The sequence below is a fragment of the Anser anser genome (genome assembly GCF_964211835.1).
Source record: "Anser anser genome assembly, chromosome: 3".
NCBI classification, from domain to species: domain Eukaryota; kingdom Metazoa; phylum Chordata; class Aves; order Anseriformes; family Anatidae; genus Anser; species Anser anser.
This window is the reverse complement of record NC_139722.1, coordinates 16,381,932-16,400,811: the sequence shown is the minus strand read 5'-3', so window position 1 is coordinate 16,400,811 and position 18,880 is coordinate 16,381,932. Positions and strand designations below refer to the sequence as shown.

At 44.7% G+C, this 18,880-nt stretch overlaps 1 long non-coding RNA gene across 2 annotated transcripts; it reads left to right on the top strand.

Moving 5' to 3' along the window:
* Positions 1–38: 38 nt before the first annotated feature.
* On the top strand, positions 39–10,416 carry LOC310896104. 2 transcript variants are annotated; one of them, XR_014581177.1, is made up of 5 exons: positions 39–175; positions 346–3,127; positions 3,752–3,820; positions 6,752–7,005; positions 7,466–10,416. It is a non-coding gene; the product is annotated as an uncharacterized lncRNA (long non-coding RNA). The 2 variants fall into 2 exon arrangements; XR_014581178.1 differs by having other exon boundaries at positions 138–3,127.
* The last annotated feature ends 8,464 nt before the right edge of the window (positions 10,417–18,880 follow it).

The following is an 18,880-nucleotide window of genomic DNA, read 5'->3' as shown; positions in this document are numbered from 1 at the left end:
CGGCCAATCAGCGCCTCGCTTCGCCGCCCAGCCCCGCCCCTCCGCCGCCCGGCAGCCAATGGGAGCGCAGCGCGCCGCCGCCGCCGCCGCGGGGGCGAGAGCGGGCAGGGCGCAAAGCTCGGTTGGCCCGTGGGCTGCGGCTGGGGCCACGGGGTTTCCTCCAATGAGATCCAGGGTGAGATGACGTCACTGTCGCCATGGAGATGCTGCTACAACCCTCCCCCCCCCCCCCCCCCGCCTCCTCCCCCGGCCGGGCGGGGGCTGAGGGGCTGCCGGGGGGGTGGATTTGGGTTTTTGTCCGAATACTCTTTTTGTTTTTTCTTTTTTTTTTTTTTTTTGTCCCAGGTGCCCCCAACAAAGGGCGTTTTGCTCCTTCGGGGCCAGGACAAAGTGCATATCCCCGAGCCCCGGGTCGATGGGGTCTGCCACACGACCCTGTTTGTCACCCCCACCATGGAGCCCGAGGGGCTTTTCCTCGTCATGAGCACTTGCTCCACACAGCTTTCTTCAGGGACAGATTTTCCAAAGCCATTTGTAATTCACAGAATCGCAGAATTCACCACAGCTAAACTCCCCCACCCTTCCCGAGGATCCAGGCGACGCAAAATTGTTCATAAAGAGTTAAAATCCCTCCCCTCCTGACGGGATGAAGGACAAGCATTTGACATCAGCACCAATCAATATATTTACTTTTTCCCCCCCTCCTGATTTCACCTGGAGTTAGTTTCGAAGAGGTCAGAGACGCAATGCACAGAGACCGGAATTTTAGGTTCGTGCTGCTGCACATGAATAGCAAAATACTGTCCAGTCATGAGTGAATAATCATGAGTCAATTGCTGCTGTGCTTCCAGAATGCTGCTTGGATGGGTGCGGGATTTGTCTGCGCTCATACCGCCCCAATCTTGGAAGAAATGATAACAAGATAGCGGGTTTGTGCTGCTTGTCACGACGTTCGGCATACAAGACCCGGGAGCGGATCACAGACGTCCTGCCCGTCAGGCCTCGGGCTAGCTCAGGGCCACAGATGTCTTTGTGCAGCGCAGGGCGTCTGCGTGAAGTGATGACATTTCTCACCTTTCGTTTCAGCATCACCAAATTTAGTCATGTTCAGCAACTTCAGCATCCAGATGGAATGACGAATTCTCTGAACCGACCTCAGGATGTTATCGTCTCAGCCCGTAAAGCTCTTGGTCTGTGTTTGGACTAGGGCTGCGATGATGCATGTCGAAATTAGGTCCATGCTGTGAACAAACCGCCGCCTTTGTAATTTGAGTTTGAGATGCATTTATTCTGTTAAAAAGAAAAAAAAAAAAAGAACCTATTGATAATACCCCTTTCAAAGTTAATGAAATTCTCACAGAAAGAATTTTGGAAATATGTTACTCTATTCCAGAAATTACTGTCCTGGCAATTTGCTACACTTTTAGGTTGCCTTTTTATTCTTCCTTGTCACTAGGATATTCTCTCATATTCAAAACCCCAAGTCATCGCTTTCATTAACATGTGAAGGAAAGGCCAAAACTGACCAATTGTGCAACAAAACCTTGATTAATATCATGTCTCCGTCAGAGATGAAACCAGCCATTCTATCTGTAAGGCACAGATGAGTGGATTTTATCTGAGGAAGGACAGCTGACCTAATCAAGGCTACCTCCTTCCCCGATTCCACTCAAAAATTGGGAAGATATTAATCTCTCATGCGCTGTAGTTCACCTCTCCCTCCAACCTACTGAGACCTTGCATTAAGAAATGCAGAATTGTCTTAAAAGCCTGGGAAGCACTGGGTACAGCAAAGCTGTGTGCACAGAAGTGTGTGGTGGATCTGGATGTACTCGCACGTGCGGTGCAGGCACTGAGTACTGCATGGCCCAGGCATCTGCCTCCAGGCCCGCTACGTGCTACAGCTGCCGCCTGGGCTTCTGTTCCATTTGGGGTCCTTTGGGTTTTTGCGTCTTAGGACTACGGCGTGATGTGGTTTTAAAAGACATAGCCATAATCTCGTTTCCCCAGAGGAACCCTATCTCTGAGTAGGTTGATGACCTTTGGGAAGCTTTTATGAGAGGAGGCTAGAAGAATTTGTTGTGTTTATTTTAATAAAGGTTAAGAGGAGATTTGACATTGTCTCCAAAGGAGGGAAAACATGGGTGGAGAACTGTTATTTAAATGGAAGACAAATGTGTCTAAAATGGACATTGATGAATTTAGACTGAGAATTAGAAAATCTGGAATTTTCAGAGCAATGAGGTTATGGAATGACTTTTCTGCACGGAGGGCAGGAAGCCCAGCTGCTTTGAAAGCGGAACCTGATCAATTTAGAAAAGTGCTTATGTGGTGTAGTCGCCAGAGACAGCAGGAGACTAAACTCCAAGAGCTTTCCAATTCTTTGCTTCTATTTAATGTTTCTTTTAATGCTTATTTCACGTATACTTTAATGTACAGCTTACTGCACAGCACTACCCTCCATTGAAGAAAAAATATTAATTTCCGTTAGAGTGTTTCAGGAATGCTGTCATCCTGCTAAACATTAACAACTTTATCTGTGTAATACCATTATGAAATGGGTGGCATTATCTTGTCTTAGGTCCAGGAAATGAAAAATATCAACACTCCTAGATACCTCTGTGGAGAAGTAAAAGGCTTTCTTTTCCAGGGTGTTAAACATTAAATCAAGGACCTTCATTTCTACTTTCTGCTGCTCGACGTGTATTGAATGTCCACCTCCCATTGACTTCAGATGCACCTACTGATGTTCAGCACCTTGGCAGCTCGCACTGCAAATTACTCAGTTGGGGTGGGGGAGAAATATGAGGAATATGTATAATGCAAATTCCTGAGACTTACGTGTGAACTTTAGGATGGAGTTAGAACCCAGTTTTCTAGAGGTTCAGTTATTTGCCATAACGATAGACAGTTTTTTTTCTCTTTGTTGCTGTTTTTGTGTGTGTTTGTTTTCTGGCAGAGCCTGTCCCCTCCATCCCATGGTTTTCATTTCTGTAGCAAATGAGACAGAAGTAGTACAGGCAGCAGCTTCCTCCCCTACCTGTCTCCGTATCAGGCCTTCCCTCTACACTAAGTACGTGGCCCATGAAGGTGGTATCTCACAGAGCAGACAACACTGTGAGTTAAGGTAAGCAAACAAACAACAATCCCAAACTTAAAATGGAACAAGCTGGCTTCTGGCATGGGACTTAGGCTGCCACTGAACATCAGCATGCTGTAACTCTTTGGATCCACAGCACAGTCCTGTACTATCTGAAAAAAGCCCCATCGTGGGTAGTAGTAGAAAAACTCACACATTTTGTGTCCTCCTTGAGTAGATGGGAGATTCTTTACGACTAGTTTCACGTCTGTTTGCTCATTGGCAAGGGAATATATGGCATGTTTGCAAAGGCTTTGTGTTCTGGCAGTTGCAGGGCTTCTCTTTTGCCCCCTTGCTACTTTATGTCCTCTTCTTTGCCCAATTACTTATCCTCTAATTTACACTGCTAACCCCTTCTGTATCCTACCTTCTGCTCAGCTCCTGCCCGTTCTCTCCCCATCTTATTCTCCTTCCTATTATTCTTTCCCTAGCTGTACTCCCTGCCCTTCTGTTCTTTTCTCAACTTACAATAAAACTTGTGGGCAGAAAAGAAGGCTTGCTTTGAACATTTAGTAGTCTTACACGAGAACTGGAGGATGGAGTCTTAGGAAAATTTTGCTGGTAATTTTTAAGATGTTACCTAAGAATACTGAAATTGAATTTTTTCTTTAGGTTTACTGTATTTGGGTAGTTTTCCTTGAAACCAGCCAAAGACCTAACCTCCAACTGGCCAGCTTCTTGGTAAGTTTAAAGGAGCCACTTCAGCGGTTGTAGATGTTGGAGTTCTTCAATTAAATGGTTAAAAAGTTTATTAGCATGGGCAAAATTGGAATTTCCTCTGATTTTCTCTGTGAGAAAAAATCTAAACAATTTTATCTAAAACATGAAAAGCATTCTAAGTGTGTCCAAGCAGATTGATCTATATTTATGCTTGTAGAGAGGAACTAACATGATGGTCACAACTTTTCTAGATCAAGCAAGACATTACTTAGATTCATTTATATCCCACATGGCTTGGGGACTTCAAAACAAAGGAATAAGGAGAAGATCTGCTGTGCACTATTGTATTTTGTGCTCATATTGCAAAGATGCTGCAGGCTGGCATAAGTTAAAGTTCTGCTTAAATTAAAAATAAAAATAAAAAAATTTAAAAATTGAAAGTAAAGGGTCAACCATGTAAGAGGTTAATGCATCATCAGTGTCCAGTAAGTAACAAATAAATGTGAGCTAGTGGGATGAAGCTCTTTAGACTTTTTTCAGCGCAGGACTCTATATTGTATCTCACTGTGCTGTGAGGAAGGCCACAGGACTTCTTAAATTTTGAAAATACTTGCATGGCTTGTTCATTACTGGGATAAACTAATTGTTTCAGGGAGGACAAGCCTCCAAAGGAAGTTGTTGAATATATTGCTTATAATGGGTGCAGATTTTATGCAAACTGTGTTGTGGTGGGAGAAGAGAAATCGAGGCATGTTTAGGTTAGGAAGGTGAGTGTCAGTGTGGGAGGCTGCTATTGAATTTCAATTTTGCTGCTGAGTGCTATTTGTCTGGCTTAGCTTGCTGCATGAAAAGTGTATCTGTGCTGGGAGTCGTTTGGGCTTTGCTGCTGAAGGATGATATTGATGAATACTGGTATCTGCTGTAGGGATAAATGCTGCTGTAGTTGATAGACTGAAGCAGTTATTGATCATGGTTGGTAGAAAAATCTCAGCATTTGACACTTTCTTTTTTCATACCATTGCAGTCGTTAATGTTAAATTCCATTTCTCTCTCTGGGGGTGAAATAGCTATCGTTATGGCATATAGCAGTGTTCCTCTTCATTCTGTCCTTCTGTGTCATGTGGTGCTAAAGATTGGAAAAAACTCTGGGGAGTACAGTCAAACCTCTTTTATCTCTGTTAGCTGTCCACCTCCCTGCCTTGAGACATCTTCCCTTCCCTTCCCTTCCCTTCCCTTCCCTTCCCTTCCCTTCCCTTCCCTTCCCTTCCCTTCCCTTCCCTTCCCTTCCCTTCCCTTCCCTTCCCTTCCCTTCCCTTCCCTTCCCTTCCCTTCCCTTCCCTTCCCTTCCCTTCCCTTCCCTTCCCTTCCCTTCCCTTCCCTTCCCTTCCCTTCCCTTCCCAACCTCTTGTGAAGTGGCTCCAAAGCCCCAGGGCCTCCCTGTGCTGCAATTGCCAAGAGAGGCTCGTGGAAGGAGTCCCGCGGGGATTCCTCTCCAGGAATACTGTGGCATGGGTCTAGTTAGGCACAAAGCTTGTGCTCATCTCCCTTGGGCCTCTCGTTTTTTTCCGTGGCTTTGTCCCATCAATAGTGACTTGCAAGCAGGAGGACAGAGCAGCCAGCTGGGGCTGAATGACGTCCATGCAAGTTGAGGTGTGTCTTTTTTTTTTATGGAAATGAAACAAATAGTCTTTTAATGGCTTTTGTTCAGTTAAACGCAACTTGCTCTGCCAAAACACAATAAAGGGCCCACTTTTGCGTGAACAAACAGGAGGAGCAAACGTGACTGAGACTGCCAAGTAAATTTTGTCCTCCTGAAGCTTCTGCTGTGGGGAGGTAACAGTAGGGCCCCAAGAATTAAGATAAATGCAGCTAATTTCCCTTTAATGGTGATTTGATTATACTTTCATTACAAGTAACTGGTTCCCTTTTCTAATTATATAGCTTGCTTTTATCCAAGAAAAATTACCCAGTTTATGGGAGAGGACCATTAAAGTCACTCATCTGTGAGCAGCTCGTTGTGGTGCTGGGAGACTGCGAGTTTCAGAAAACGTCTATATTGCAAGAAGTACATATAGATTTTTGGCTCTTGGGCTCTTTGGCCAGTGCTCATGACAGATGAGGAAGCAGGTAGCAGGAATGGATGTGCACGGTGAAAATGAAATGGGGCAGAGAGCATGAACCCTACACACATTTAGCACGTCTTTAAAAGAGAGAGAAGGAAGGAGAAGAGGGGAAGGGGGCACTGAGGAACGAGGCAGAAATGTGTGAGGGTGCGCTGCTGCCTGGAAAGACTTCACCAGCTGGTGGTTTAGTAAATTCAGCGAGAGCTCTGCCTGCTGTGCCTTTGACCTCCGCACTTCTGGCTTTTTATCTCCATCTTTTCCTTCCCCGGCAGCTGCCGTACAAGCAGGTTATCCAGCGGCGTGGTGTGACATCGACCGACCAGATTACATGGCTGGGGCTGGGGAGCAGGCACGGGGATGTGGCTGGGGACATGGGGAGGTTGCGAGAGAGCCTCGGGTCCCACAGGGAGCTTGCTGCTGGCCACCCTGATTAGTCTGCTTCACTAAACCGGTGTGCCTGGGATGAGCTAGGGATGTAAGCAGCAAAGCCGGTGCAGAGAGGTAATACCTCTTACCAGATCGATGAGCAGTTGGGAAAATAGACAAGCATTTGATCTGAAAGCATCCATTCCCTGTGTAAGTGAAATACATTCCTTTGCTCTATGCTATATAACACTAAGGCTGATAGATACTTGAAGGTCAGGTGTTTGTCTGTACAGGGAAACCGACTGGTAGAGAAATCATGAACAATTATACCTGTACAATTAGGTACAGTGGGGTAATTCCCCACGTGAAAACTCTGTTCTAGAAAGAAAGGCACTTTTATTCTGAAACAGTGCCTGCTAAGGGAGCACTAACAGCAGAACTGTAATTATCCAATCATTCCCAGCGTTGGCAAACCAAAAGAACGAAGGAAGTAAGGGAGAGGACAGAAAAGACAGGAATGCAAAGAAGGCAGACAAGTGGTTAACCAGCGATACCTGTGGGAAGATGCGGTACAACCATCCTGTCTCGTGTGAACTTTATTGGTCAAAATAAAGGCTGTAGAAAGAATCAGATAAGAACTTTGTTTCAGGGTAAGATTTTTTTTCTCAAACTCTCAGTTTTGAAGCATTCTTCTGTCAGCTCAACGTGGCTTAATGGGTACGTATTGAATTTTTCCTTAAGGTTTGTAATGTGAAGATTCTTGGTTAGGAGTTTAATTAGGACTCAGTGCTGCCTTCCTTGTGCAATGATCTGAAATTTGAGGACTATGAAAAATGCGTGCTAGGTCTCTACCTAGTTATGATTATGTGCCTGATAAACAACAATGATTTATATATAGAACGAAATTATCCTTCAGTGGGAGAGGGGGATGGCATGCTTATATATGTATGTATACATTTATACATATTTTAGGCTGAAATGCTCCTTGACAAGCCCAGAACAGGACACTACATATGCATCCTTAATAACTGAATGCATTGTAGTGGTTAGCATACAACGTCTTCTCTTTACTGAAATATTTTATCACTCTCATATGCCATAATTATAAGCAAGCTGCTTAACGATGGCCTGTGCTCATGCAGATTGTATCGCTTAACTACTTGCATTAATGTTGTAGGAAGCCTCAAATACACGGGGTGAGCATCCATGGAGCTACAAGCAAGAAAAAAGCTCGACTAGTGGAAATGGTTTCTAGGCAATGAGTCGCCTCCTACATTAGTGGGATGAGCTTCCCTACGGGAAGTTTTGCGTTCTGGAGAAACCTAAATGAGAAAGATACTCCGCTGCCCCACACCCTTCTTCTCTTCATGTACTCCCGCTGCTAAAGAGACTGTAAAGCTTCCTGTTGAGATAAAGAGCTGTGCTTACAATGCGTAGCCCCAAACCAGCAAGATAACACGCTGCCGTTTGCTGTGTTAGGCAATGCCGTTTCTGTAGCGGGGCGGTATTTCTGAATGGAGAGATTCAAACAGGGAACTGATCCGTGGATGAGCGTGTGAGGAGTTTAGTCTGAGGGTGCTAGATGTTCGTGATGGTAAAGAGTAATATTGGGAGTTTTCAGATCATTTTCCATGTACTTAAACACTAGAGACTTTCAAATAGAATACACAACTATAACGAAATTCCAGTATTTATTTCATTGTGATAATCAAAGGGAAAGCTTTAGTATAAAAGATGATGTTAAATGTATAAAATATTCCATAAATCTGTTTTTCTAATGTCATAGATTGCCACCTTTCTTAGCTATTTTATTCAAAGCTTTTCAAGTTCCTGTCATGCTATTTTTTATTTCATTGGCTTATTTAGATGTAGAGTGTTTTTTTTTAATTATCTCCAACACAAGAAACTTCTCAAAGTTTTATTGATCAGTAATTTTCCAGCAGCCCCTCCTTATGTTTCAGCAGATAACTCTGGACCAGGGCCAGCTGTTGTTTCCTGGCCTCATTCCAATTTTTTTTGCTGAAAATGAATACCCAAAACGTTCGTCGTTCCCATACTATGGAATCAATGTGCATAATACAGAAAAAATGTCAGGCTTTATAATGTGATGCAGAAAATTAAATTCTTGTTACTATTTGTGAGTAGGTTTTCCTTCTTAGAATGCATAATTTAAAAAATATGTTGTGGCTGCTATTGTGGCTGTCATACTATCCCATACTGGAATCTGTGTCAGAATTATAAAAAAATGCTATATGAGAAGAGAACCCGGGCAGACATTTTCCTAGAACATGTCAGAAGCAAACTTTTTGTGAACAAATGAATAAAATGAATCCTTCTCAAGGCAACAGTCAATTTGTTCTTCTTCAGAACCATAAAAACAAGTGGCTTAAACACATTGTTTCCCCAAATATGTTTTGCCCAATGTGCCAAACGCATAATTTTCTTTTTTCTCTTAGATAGAAAATGGCAATCAGCTATACCTGTCAAGCCCGGAAGGCCTTTCTGCTTGAAATGGTCTTAGTTTCTGGGACATCACATGAAGTATGATGTAGTAGTAATAGGCTTCTCTTTAGACCAGCACCCTGTTGTGTTCAGGTTTTTGAACTGTAAGGTAGTTATACCGTTCTAAATTGCTCATCTTGATTCCAAACATTGTTTTAAGAAAATGGTCCTTTTGTAAAGAAAGTTGACTGGATTTAAGGTTCTTTAGGATGGGCAGGTAGCTGCCACTGAGGCAGAAAAGTCTTAAATGAAGAAGTTTGTGACCTTAGAAAAGTATTGCAACTGTCTTTGCTAAGTAGCTACCCGGGTAAGATTTATGCATGGTGATGGCAAACAGTCCATATAGCAGTGATGTGAAATGACAGTGACTTATCTGACTAGCAGTTGTTTAAAAAGTAATTGGTTCTCCAGTTTTATGGTAAGTTTAGAAGGGAGTTAAGAACCCCTTTGGGAGTCTTGTGAAAAAATAAATAAATCATGAAGTAACTAAAACTACTTCATCAAAGCTTTACTGAATATGTATTTATTCTTACAGGTTAATAGAAGGATGTATCCTGGAAATGTCAAGTCTGTTTTCCAAGATCTTGTTAGGACATTTCCCAGAAAGACTGAGATAGGTTTCTCTCTTGTAGGTACAGTTCCAAGTTCCTACAATTTTAAGCATAGTGGCCCTACCATCTCTTTGTAGCCTGTGGAAGGCATTTCCAGAGGAAAATTCTCATCTCACTGCACCTCTGTAGGTGTCTCTTCCAAGATCCTGTATTAGCTGCTAAAAAAAATGAAATAGGCTGAACATAAGCCAAACTCTAGAAACACGAGAGCAGTTTGAGAAGTATTCGTTATGGCTGAAGTTTACTCCTACTGGACCAATGCAAAGACTATATACTAATTAAGTGCAGGTTAAGTTCACTCAGGAGGCACCTAAGTGGTGATCAGGCCCTCACTGTGGTCTGTACATAGGGCTGATTTTCATACTGTCCAAACATCATTTGTCAGGGGGCTGACTTCTCCAGAGTTTCTCCTTTTATATCATTCATACTTTCATTTCATACATTTTCCAGGTGGAGAAGAATATTCTGTGTTGCTGATGCAATTGGTTTTATTATTATCCTTGGCACACAGCAGTTTAGTTGGTTTGAAGAAACAGTAGTTGCAGGCCCTGATAAGTAGGATGATTGTCATCAGGAGTCATTTAGTGCTTTGCTATCACAGAACACAAACTCCCTGTGACTCACACTAAAGGATAAGGCCAGATTTTCATGTGGCGTACATCAGAAGAAAATGTTGCCTGTTGTGAATGTGTGCGTCTTTTGTGTTTAATTGCTTTAAGATTTTTCTTGCATGCCTATTGTAAGTTTTGTATAATTTGATTTAGTCCAACTTTGCGTCTGATATTCTTCTGTTATACCTCTCTGAAACTTTCTGTTTCACATGTATCTCTGTGATGGGAAAATTGGAACAGAACACCGATCGCAAGTTGAGATTATATCGATTTAGACAGTGGTTTAGTGCCTTCAGTTATTTTTTCTCCATCCAATACTTTCTCATACTTTGTCAGCTCTTTAGAGTGTTTCTGGACATTGTGCAAATATTCTTATTTTGCTGACCATATCAATACTAAAATGATTTCTTCCAAAGCTGTACTTCATAACATGGAGTATCCTTTTAATTTTTATTTTGTGTGTGTGTGTGTGTGTTGTCCACTCAAACAGCGTTTGCTAGATCTGTATGCAGTTTTTCACAACCTTATCTCAGCCTTCTGTTTTGACTGTCAAATAACATTGTGTCACTTGTAAATTTGCCCTGCTCACTCTCTTTTCCAGACCATTAGTCAAGGCATTGAGCAGTAGTCTGCATCTTTGGTCGCTGTGCAGTTAATCTTTGGCCTCAGTTAAAGTAAAGCATGTATTCCCACTTTTTTGCCTACACCAGTGACCATGGCAGAACTTAATGCAGCTGATAAGGCAGCTAAGAAATCTTCTTGTCCCTGTAGGCCATAGCATTGGTTGAAGTTTGAACCCATTTGGACAAAAGATTATGCTGTGAGCACCCGTGGTGGCCTCAGAATATCCCACGGTGGATGTTTCCTCTGGCATATGGAGCCATACAGTAGTTGTTGCCCATAATCTACCCATCAAATTGCCACCAGCTGGCAGCTGAATTCTTGGATGGGAGATGAAATGTGCGCTAAGACCATGGGTGCATGTTCTGCTCTCTAAAATAGGCTCAATCCTTCCTGGTGCACTGAGGATTGTACACAGTAGACCAGATTGCACCGGGATCCATGTAAGGCTTTCTATGCCTTTTTTCTCTTTCTCTCATCGGTCTTTCTAGTTATTAACAGAAAGGGGTATTTCTGCACAGAGCTTGTCATTACTGCGGTTCATTCAACAAGCCTGGGGTAGTACGAAAGTCCCACAACCCCTGGAAACTCAGCTCTCTTTCTTGTTGGTAATGCTATATTCCCAGAGCTTCAACCTAGGATGACTAAGTCCTGGCACCTCTTCCATTCCCAAACGATTGCCTGGCCCCTGCTCAGCTAGGGGCTTTCCACAGTTCTCATGCTGCTGAAATATTGATGCTGCTTCATTGCAAAAGAGCTACTTAATGCCCATGTTTAAGTGTAAGAGCCTCATGTGAGACATTCCCTTCTTTCGCTCATGTCATCCCTCAGATGCTCAGAGGTGGCTCGTGGAAGGAGCGGGTTGGGCTGTGAGGGAAGAGATGTGTGAGCAGATGGAGAAAAGTGGGATCGGTTATCAAAACACCAGGATGGGATTCCCAGCTGAGAAACCTGAACAAAAAGAAGTGTTTCATTAGTTGGAAATAGATGGTTATGTCTAGTCCAATTTGGCAGGGGAGATCTGCTTTTCAACACTTTGCTAAGGCCGCTTCTGAGGGAGCCACTCCTGCCGGCCTCTCTCTCCTCTCAGGTTTGCCTTTAATTACTAACAGCAGAAGTGGGTGCCTTTGGGGAGGCAGTACGAGGGATGTTGGAAGGTCCTGTGCTTGCTCACTGAAGGACAAGAGCAAGTTTTGAGCACACGTCAAGGCAGGAGCGTGCCTGGTTGGCACCTTCTGCTTCAAACGCTGCAATTGAACCTTGTGGTTCCCTCCCTGCTGCCTGCACAAGCGTAGCCTAAACCTCCTCCTATATGCGAGCCTGTCTGGACCTCCCTTCTTCACCAAAGCAGCCTCAGCACCTGTTGAATTTGCCTTGTTCACCACAAAATGCTCGGTGTCTTGGAGCGTCCCCGGCAAGATCTCAGTGAGACTTTCAGTGCTAGCACATTCACTTTATTACTGGTGAAAGTGAATCTTACACGTCTTGGCATCACACTTTCGTTTCTTAGCCCTGCATCACATTAGCAAGGGCTTGTCATATTGTGCTTAGCTGTAAATAAATAAATAGGGTGCTCCTATGTTGCTGCTAAATGATGGGCTTCACAAGCTTATAGCAGAAATTCTGGTGTTCATCCCTAAGTACACGACCTTATACTCCAGGATCTTCGGTTTTATCCTGCCTGTGTTACTTTTTAGCCCACTTGTATAATAACCTGCTCTTCCTCTACATTATGAGCCTTTGAATCTTGCGATATGCTCTGGTTTCATTAGCATGTTTTCATTTTCTTGTGCCAAGGTCATTAATGAAAGTATTAAATAAGATCTGTTCCAAGGTCCCAGGCTTGAAGAAGCCCTAATAGGTTGTGCAGGGTATGTTTTGTAGATAAACAAAGGGCACGGCACAGATCCTCACGGGAGCCAATCAGCCTAATCCTGCTGGCTTCTGGAGAGTTATTCTGGTTATTTAGAGGATTCTGCTTCATTTCAGTCTTTTTTCCTGCACACAGATAGCAAAATAGTCCCTGGTCGTATGGCCCGAGTAGCTTTGTAAGGACAATGAAACGATTTGGAAGAAGCCGTGGTTAGATGGCTAACACCAATGTTCAGGTAGAGGCAAGACAAAAATGCTAGTGTCTGACTGCCATGTGCATTTTGCAGCCACTTTGTGAGGGCAAAAAATAGAAAGGGTCTTGTGCAGTTGTGGGAAGAGGCAGTGGATAGACCAGCTGAGAGCCCTGAATAGCGATATAAGGAGGCCTCACAGAAATGCTGTGTTCTCTCAGGGGCACAGAGTCAGAAACATATTGTGCTCCTGGTGTGACTCAAACAGCCACTTGTGAAAAATAGATATGCCTTTGTACAAAGCATTAGTCAAGCTTATTGCATGTCTTCCTGGGTGTGGGGTACCATTATCATGATTCATGTGTACGTTTTACCTTATTTTATGTGCAAAATTAATCACAATGTCTGTGGAAAGGAAAGACATTTTCAGTGATCTTTGTAATAAATGACAAGGAGTAGATTGAGCTAAACATTGAGCAAAAACTAGTATTAAGCATTCAAAAGCTGTTAGGAATATTAAAGGCAATGGGCTCCAAGGGGCTTATCTGCCCCTCCATGATTCCCAAGAGCTGTCGGGCTGTAGAGTACCAGCCCTTCTCCTGCCCTTTTCTGTCTCTCTTCTCTTTATTATCCTGTTGCTCTGGGGAAACAAAAAGAAGAACAAGAAGTTACTTTCCAGCTTATAGAGATTACCTCTGTGCAGTTGTCCTTTTCCTTTTCTTCAGGTTTGCATCTCCATTCTCACAGAGACTTTACAGACCTAAACAAATCCAAAGTTACCAGGGTTTCATTTTCCCAAATATTTGCTGGTCCCCTGGGCCTGTTGTACAGCGGCAGTGTCTTGCTCTTCTGATAAATCAAAGAGAAATTTATTAAACATAGCTTAGATTGTTAGTTATCCAGGGAAGGAGCAGGAGGCTTGAGGGCTGTTAGCTGGAGAGATATTTTGGGATATGTGTGTGTATATCTCTGTTAGGAAGGTTGATGGTAGCATTAAGTATGGGGTAGCAAAGTGTGAAAAGGGGCAAATTAGTAAGTGGGCACTTCTAGGGCTGTTCCCACTTTGAAGGAAGGCCCTGTCAAGCATGTTGCCAGCAGGCAAAATCAGGTTTTAACTAGCATAAGGACGGAGTGGAAAAAAATACATTGTATTCCCCCAAAATTGTGCCCCCAGACTAGACACAAGCACACCTCCACCCAGCGTGAGCAGCAGCAGAGAGCTGTCAATGCGCAGTCTCCGTGCTGTTGGAGAGCACCACGTTTGGCATAAGTTCATGCAATTCCAGCAGGTCAGCATGAAGTACACTGCAAAATGACAGGAAAGCTGCAAAGAATTCCCTATAGCAACCCTCAGAATTGCTTTATTTTGGCAAGTGTCTGCATAGGCTGAGCTCGGCAGTTTCCCTCATCGTAATAATTGATGCTGGCTCAAAGCTGGGGCATTAATTTAACTGTAAGCCAGCAACGTGTCTCTAGAAGGTTTTTTCCCCCTTGTTCAGTAAGCACTGCGAGAATAAAAGAGCTTTTCCTTCCAACTGATGTGGTTTTCCTTTTGCTGTCTGTAGCCTTTGGCCAGCAGGGTGAAGGAGGGGATTCTCCCCCTCTGCTCTGCTCTCGTGAGCCCTGAGTTCAGCTCTGGGGCCCCCAGCACAAGGAGGACACGGACCTGCTGGAGCGAGTCCAGAGGAGGCCACGGGGATGATCAAAGGGCTGGAGCATCTCTCCTACGAAGACAGGCTGAGAGAGCTGGGGTTGTTTTGCTTGGAGAAGAGAAGGCTTTGTAGGCCTTGAACATTTGCTGTGTAATGTGTTCTGTGATACCTTCTGGAATGGTCCTTTCCCCAGCCTGTGAGGTGGAGCGATGCTCCAGCTGGGATTCAGAGAGAGAACCTGAGCCGTCAAATCTTTGGGAATAACGTGCAGTAGCAGGCCACGTTTATAGAATCATAAAATGATTTGGTTAGGCCTCACAAGGGCAGAGCAGAGGGGCACAGTCCCCTCCCTCGACCTGCTGGCCACCCCTCTTTTGATGCAGCCCAGCATGCAGCTGGCCTTCTGGGCCGCAAGCACACACTGTTGGCTCATGTCAAGCTTTTCCTCCACCAGAACCCCCAAGTCTTTCTGTGCAGGGCTGCTCTCCATGAGTTCTTCTCTCAGTCTGTGCTCACGTCTGGGATTGCCCCAACCCAGGTGCAGCACCTTGCTCCTGAACTTGTTGAACCTCAATAGGTTCACATGGGCCCACTTCTCAAGCTTGTCCAGGTCCCTTTGAATGGCATCCCTTCCTTATGGTGTATCAACTGCACCACTCAGCTTGGTGTCATCTGCAAACTCTCTGAGGGTGCACTCAATCCCACTGTCTATGTCATTGATAAAGATATTAAATAGTATTGATCCCAAGACAGACCCCTGAGGGACACCACTCATCACCGGCCTCCACCTGGACACAGAGCTATTGACCACCACTCTCTGGACGTGGCCTTCAAGCCAATTCCTTATCCACTGAATGGTCCACCCATCAAATCCGTCTCTCTCCAATTTGGAGACCGGGATGTCATGTGGGACTGTGTCAAAGGCCTTGCAGAAGTCCAGGTAGATGACATCGGTCGGTCTTCCCTTGTCAACTGATGCTGTCACTCCATCATAGGAGGCCACCAGATTGGTCAGGCACAATTTGCCCTTGGTGAAGCCCTGCTGGCTGTCTTGGATCACCTCCTCATCTTCCATGTGCCTTGACACTGCTTCCAGGAGGACCTTTTTCATGATATTCCCAGGCACAGAGGTGAGGCTCACCAGTCTGTAGTTCCCCAGATTACCACTCCTGCAGCCTAGCTTTATTTCCTTTACTTTTATTACCATGGAAGTCCTAACCTTGTATCCCTCACCTGCTTTTTTCCTGCTCTAAGCACCTGCTACTGAGGGAGCCAGGAAACAGCCTTCTCTGAAGGCCACAGACTCCAGACTTCAGTATGGGATTGCAGGGGTAAATCGGCTTGCCACCAGCGAGAATACTGCACAACAGCACTTGGCTGTTTGCCACAGCACCAGCAGGCAGGTAACAGAAAAACAGAGGTAGCTGGCAAAGTTGGGAAGTAGAATAATGTGTTGTTATTTCAGAAGGATGCACCCATTTCTATGCTGAAAGGATTAGACTCCTCCAACAGCTTACTGAATCTGCCTCCAGACTGGGTTTAAACCTCTGTCAGTTGTCAATAGGTAAAATTAGCTGCAGGAGCAGGCCCTAACAGCTAACAGCAGTTTACAAGCTCTCCCACAAGCATCCTAGGAGAATACAAGGACAACATTCTTCCTTCAATGGCATTGATCTCTCTCAGTTCAGAAGGCCAAAAGGGAGGAGGTGGAGAGGCTTGTGCCTCCTTTAGTTGAAGTCACGGAGCCACATCTGAATATACAGCGTTGCCCTTTTTCATTCCTGTGTTAGTATTTAGGCTGTAGTTCCACTGTTGTGCCAGTCCTTAGGCTCTGAGCGCACAGGAGAAGGGATTGCCATTCTCCGTGGGGCGCAGTTATTATTGTTTATTGTGCATTGAGTATTAACCTCAACGCTGTTAAACTCAACGAGCCTGTGAAATGTACTGTATATAACTCTTATCCCTCCGACGTCCCTCCAGCTGGAGTCAGGCACGGAAAGGAAAAGAAAGAAAGCCCTCCTTTGACTCATCTCTTACTGGAGATCACTTTTGTTCCATTTCCCCACATTCTTTGCATTCCTTTGCAGTTAGGTCTGGGTCTGGAGCCAGCACCAGCCAGACTGAGAGCCTCCTGCAAAGCCACAGGCCTAAGGCACAAGGATAAACCTCAACAAATCTTCACCTGCAGGAGACGGGGAGTGTGCCTTGTACAGCATCTCTCTTTTTGCACTAAAGGATTAAGGATCTGTGTCTGCAAAGGAAAAGGCACATGGGAGACAAATATTTTATGTTCAAATTTCTTCCCTTTCAGTGGTGAGGGAAGGAAAAGTTCCCTCACACTGGTGAAAATGGCTGGACCAGCAGTAGATTTGGTCCCTAAACACAGGACATCATATTATCTACCTTCACGTGTGAATTTTAACCATTCATGTTCCCCAAAGTCTGGGCAGTCTCCTAGCATACTTCCAGGAGGCTTTCCACACATTTTAAGGTACACTATATACAGTAAGTCTTGTGTGTACAGAAAGGGGCTCACTCCCATTCTGTTTGCAAGCTTTCCCTGCCAAATATTTGAGAGCAGCTTAGTTCATATGGTAACGTGGTTATGCATATGCCAGGATGACTCTGCTCTGGATGTCATTTGATTTCTCCAAACATTTGTCCTTTGAAGCACTTGTCCTAAGGAGAAACTTCCTTTGTAATTCCTGGTGAAGGACAGCTTGAGAAGCCACAGCAACCTGTTCCAAGGCAGCTTCAAAGCTGAAAGGAGGAACATGTCCACAGCAGTGCATCATACCGTTAAGGAAAATAAAGCTGGAATGTTGCTTTTTTTCCTGCTCCAAGAAAGCAAAGGGAAACAGAAGCCTCACAACCTTTTGTGTCAACCTAATCGAATAGAGAAATGAAGGGCATCAAGTAATCTGGACTTCATAGCTGAAATCTAATCTCTGTCAAAGCATTTCTAGGATGTGCATCACGCCTGTTAAAGCCATTACACTCCTGGTAACAGAACTTGCACACTGATTTGCGCTGCCCTTGCCACGAAGCACCTTGGTGATTTTCCTTCTGTCCTCATTTTACAGAGGCAGTGAGGCTTAGTCCATGTTAAAACTCGCAGTCTGGCAGCGAGAGCGTGTCTGCCTCGCCCAGATGTGTCAGTTCACACTTAAGAGATATTGAAAAAGTTCAAAGGCAATTATCTGAGGTGGAGTTGTGTGTTTTTTCAAGCATTGCTGTGCAACAGGCAGTGATGACCTGCGTGTAATATCTCTGGGAAGCGTCTATCAGTTTGTCATCATGACTGTACTTGGCATATTGCAGGGAGTATCACCGTGTGCATGACTGCTGCTGTGTTTGTTTATTTAGTCACCTCCATGCCTCCATCTCAGCCGAGCCCTCTCCCGTGTCACAGGAGCTGCTGAGCGAGGACACGAGGAACTTCCTGATGAAGAAGCGTTCAGAGCACAAGGGGTGACTGCGTCTGGGAGCACAAGGAAACCTTTGCTTGCTCAGAGCAGCTGCAGAACAGAGGAGGCTGTTTGGTACAGCCCCTGCTCTCACCAGCTTCCACCGCGTAGATGTCACTGAGGTGCTGCTCTGTCCTCCGGCCCAAAGAAGGATCACATTTCTCTCACAGAAATTTCCAAGCTTTGTCTGATTCAAGAATTAGATTTAACCCCCAGCTTCAAGCACTGTCTGAGAGCTTGTTAAAACTGAATGTTAATCATCCAAGCCGTATTCCAACACCTCATTTAATTTCCTTCCCCCCCCCTCCCCCCTTAATGCACTATCTTGCCTTTGTTTAAAGTCCGCTTCCTTGCCTGGCTTGTTGTTCGTGCCAACACAATATCTAAATGATTTAGATTGCCGTGTGACACACATTTAAAATATTTGAATCGCAAGCCAAGGACTGTTTTATAGCTCATCATTTTAGCTGGAATCATTAGGAACCCTGAAGAGAGCTGGCTGAGCCCTAGGCCCAAAACACCGTGCAGCTCCCTTTTTGCCTTTCAGAAGATCTGTTTTCACCCTCAAGTTTCCAAATCTTAGAACTCCCTCGGTTTATGAAAAAAATAGAGATTGTGTTAACAGTGGTTATGCAGCTTTAGACTCTCAATTCCTTGATAAATACCTCAGAAGCATCATTAGAGGCTGTGGGAGCTGGGGCTAATTGGTATCTCCGATCTGGCTGAAGGTCTCTGACACCAGGAGGGAGAGCCAAGCCAAGCCAAGCCAAGCCACCAGCGAAGCAGTTCGCCCTCCAGATGCCTTTAGCAGGTCCTTTCCCAGGGCACAACCTGTTGTTTACAACAGAGGAAATATTACGGCTGAAACGCAGTCCCCAGGGGGCACTTCCCCGCCTCTGCTCTCGGAGGAAGTCAGACACACCTCGCACGTGATCTCAGCCGCTGCTTTCTAACCTGTGCACGAACCTGGGGTGGGCAGAGACCAAGACCAGCCCTAGGCTGCTGCTTTGTCACGTAAAAAGCTGCAGGATTGGTAAACACACGCGAGCTCTCAGACACTGAGAT